General features: G+C 28.7%; 1 protein-coding gene across 1 annotated transcript in view; it reads left to right on the forward strand.

Annotated features, from left to right (window-relative positions):
* LOC106791180 (protein Wnt-7b) overlaps positions 1–4,236 on the forward strand; it is a gene marked incomplete at its 5' end in the record, with an annotated part of 28,447 nt that overhangs the window by 16,633 nt on the left and 7,578 nt on the right. The window lies entirely within an intron of this gene.

Raw genomic sequence — 4,236 nt, forward strand, 5'->3', positions numbered from 1 at the left:
ATGTGATATCGATTTATTTAGTGTTTTGATGAACTATATATTTTTGAGGTTATATCTTTATAGTTGTTGAAAATGTCCCAATAAATGAGATGAAACATTCGACTAGATCAAAACACGATGTTCTGAATACTTTTTTACCTTCCCTGTGATATCTATTTAATATTTTTAATATATTCGTGAGATAATTTTGATAAACTATTATATTATTATCAAACAATAATATTTATCTGTTTTTCGTTAATATTATTTTATATTCGTTATTATTCATTTATTTTCTCCCCCCTCCCCTCGAGAAGATTATCAAGTTAAAAATCGAACGAAAAACGTTAGAATAAAATAGAAAACTCTATAAAGGGATAGTATACTATAACTATATTTTCCCTTCTTTCACTTTGTCTTTCTCAGCTACTTTTAAAGTATCCGATGGTTATTCGAGAATGAAAGTAACTCGAGTAGATTGAAATAAGAATAAGAAGAAGAAGAAGAAGAAGAAAAAAATAATAATAAGAGACTATTAAAACCTTCTGGTTTCTCTCAAATCAGGGGATGATCGTTGAAAAATGATTTTTGAAAATGATCAAACTACGTGCAATAATATTTAATTCTTGCACGAACAAATCAAGGAATATTTTCTATAAAACATCGAATAAAAGTTGAATATTAAACAAAAGGAAAAGAAAAGGAAAAGAAAAAAAAAAACACAGAGAGAGATAGAAAGAGAGAGGAAGAAGAAGAAGAAGAAGAAGAAGCTGACTATCCTGCCAGATTGAATCATCTTTCGGACGTCTTCGCGATCTCTCGACCGTGATAAACTCGAAATAGAATTTTTCTCTTTGTCGAGAAAGGGAACGATAATATTACAACACGTACGAAAAGAGGAACCTGAGAGGAATATTTGATTACGATCGGTACGATACAACAATCCTTTCCTCGTTAGAGCTTCAATATAATCATCTGTGAACTATATAAATTATCTTCAAGAAAAACAATTAAATAAAATAACAATAAATCGTAATGGAATTAGATAAAACTTTATTATTACTATTATTTATTATTATTATTAATGTTGTGAAAAATTTATTCGTATTTGCGAAGAGAAATATTATTGATAGGAGAGTGTTAATACAACTTAAAATAGAAAACAAAAACAGAAACTATGAAATATAAATTTACCGAAGTGTTGTTTAAAAAGAAAAACGATAGAAATGTAATGGAAACGTGTGTAGATTTTAAACGGCGAATACTTTAACGCGCGTAAAAGTTAAGAGAAAAAAAACTTTTCTAAAACATTTGTGTATAATTATCCATTAACTGTTTAAACACGAAGAAAATATTAAACGACCCAGAGAGAGAGAGAGAAAGATGGTCTCTTCATAAAGCTATTTTATTATATTACAACTAGAAGAAACGCGTATAGAATAATTCACATATGCGTAAATATGAAAAATAAAAGAACAAAAAAAAAAGAGAAAATAGAGAGCAGCAAAGAGAACAAACGACGAGGAGTCTCGAAGAAACGAGCTCTCTACGTCCTTTCAAAGCATACTAACGTGTCAGGATCGTTTCGTTCCAGTATTTTACTACCTTTACCTGGCTGCCATTCGATCCCTTATATACCTCTCGCTTCTCTAATTAACGATGGATCAATTAACGTCTTCTCACTTTCGTAGACCCTAACAGATACCTTCCGATGAGTAATATATACACATAATAATACATATACCGAAAAAAACGTGATATTATTTTCCTTTTTTTCCTTTTTTTCCCTTTTATCATAAAGAAAATCATTTTTTTATATATATATATATTAATAATATAATAAATGTATCACAGGGAAGTTGGATAAAGTAAAAAAGAAATCAGAATCGTTTATTGGGACTTCTTCAGTAACTATAATATATTACATAACCTTAAAAATACATATATAGTTTATCAAAACATTGAATAAATAATTATTAAAGATTACCTTGATATCGTCTGAACATTGATGATCGAGATAATCTTTAATTACTATATGTTATTAAATGTTTTGATAAAAACAATGAATTTTTAAGGTTATGTAATATTTTATAGTTGCTGAAGAAGTCCCAACGGAGGGACGAAATTTTCAACAAGATCAAAACATAACGTTCTGATTTCTTTTTTATCTTGTCCAACTTTCCTGTGATATATTTATTAATAATTTTATTGTTTTGACGAAATAAACAACTAATTGGACTATATATATATACATAGTATATATATAATATACAATTTTACATGAACATTATTATTATGATTTAATTATCAATATACTTGTCACAGAAATAAATATTATTAATATAAGTCTCAAAGGGAATTTTGGACGGTTGTTAAATCTTATGAACAATTTATTTAAAACCAGTTGTACGTTTCATCCCTTACTTGGGACTTCATAAGCAACTAAACAATTTTTTTATTATGACTTGTTAATCTATATAAAACATTACAATAAATTACAATAATTTTGTTACCTCGATCTTTACAGTTCACGTGTCAATATACATAATATCTTTCTTACAGAGTCATACATTTCAATAATACTTAACATATTACAATACAATTGTTTTCCTAAACACCTTATCTTATCACACGTAATCAAATACTGATTCTATCTAGACTAGTGTTTAATAATCTAGGTATCTTCAGTATTATTATGTCTTTTTATTCTTTTTTTTTTGTCAAGATACACACATACACAACTTGACATTAAATCATATATTTTTGTTTAGCATTTTACCATTGGGACAATATGCTAAAAGATCACCTAACAGCTTTATTTGCAACCCCCTTTTTCTCTCGAGTATACATACATCCCATATATACATACTCGTTCACTCGAAAGTACGCAGTTAGGATGTTAAGGACGTGTCGTAAACGGACCTCTTTGTCTTTAGAAAAACGAACGCGAAAAGAGAGAATTGGAAATAAAGAAAGAAATAAAGAAATAAAGAAAGACCCGCGTGCATATATTTATTTGTACCATATCCACTTCTCGTGTTCTACGCTCGAGCATGCCGTGAATTATGACTTTTCGCGACTAACAAACGCTTCCTCTTGTTCAACCATGCGTAGGAAGATTTCTTTTCTTTCTCTCTCTCTCTCTCTCTTTCTCTTTCTCTTTCTCTTACATATACATTTGTAATTATTATCGTTAACCGGATCTTTATAAATTTCATTTGTTTTTATTTTATATAAAGACAACAATCTACAAAACTCAATTCGTGATGTTATTATCATACTAATAATCATCATCATCATCATCATCATGATCATACTAATAATCATCATCATCATCATCATGATCATCATCATCATCATGATCATCATCATCATGATTATCATTGAGAAAGGGATTAATCTATTCGATGCTGAATAAACTTTGAAGTGATACATACCTTAGATTCGAATTTAAATGTGATTGACGTATGTCATGGCAACAAACCATAAATGTGAATTATCATCATCATCATCATCATCATCATCATCATCATCATTATGATCATCATCATCATCGTGATAATCATTGAGAAAGGAATTAAAATCTAATAATTCGTTTCTATTCGATGGTCAATAAACTTTGAAGTGATACCTTAGATTCTAATTTAAAAGTGGTTGACGTATGTCATGGCAACAAACCATAAATGTGAATCGAGTCTGACATATACAAGAGAAAGAAAGAAAGAAAGAAAAAAAGAAAGAAAGAGAGAGAGAGAAAAATAAGTTGTGTAGGTGTCGGTTATGATGATGAAAAGAAAAGGAAAAGGGGAAAGAAGAAAAGATTGAACACGACGGAACGAAGCCACGATATAACTCTCATTCAACATGGCAAACGAGTTGAAGGTGCTCTCTCACAGTAAAAGAAAGGAAGAGAGAGAGAGAGAGAGAGAGAGACAGAAAGAGTAATTAATCGTACACAAGTGCGAAATATCTTATGTGGAAATTAAAATGTGCTAACTCTCTTTAAACGTGGGCGTTTATAACGATCGTGTTTTCTCACACTATTATTATTATTATTATTATTATTATTATATATATTTCACATTAATTTTTCATTTTAATGAATAACAAGAAAAATAGATTAATATTTTTATTGCATTTTATATTGTATACTATAATAATAATTGTTGTATTCTATAGACACAAAGATATGAAGTAATATCAAAATGAAGAGATATATAGATTTGGTCCATAACTATGCTAAAAATCTAACACACA

This window comes from Polistes canadensis, unplaced genomic scaffold (assembly GCF_001313835.1).
Source record: "Polistes canadensis isolate GaletaPanama2010 unplaced genomic scaffold, ASM131383v1 scaffold_291, whole genome shotgun sequence".
Taxonomy (NCBI): Eukaryota; Metazoa; Arthropoda; class Insecta; order Hymenoptera; family Vespidae; genus Polistes; species Polistes canadensis.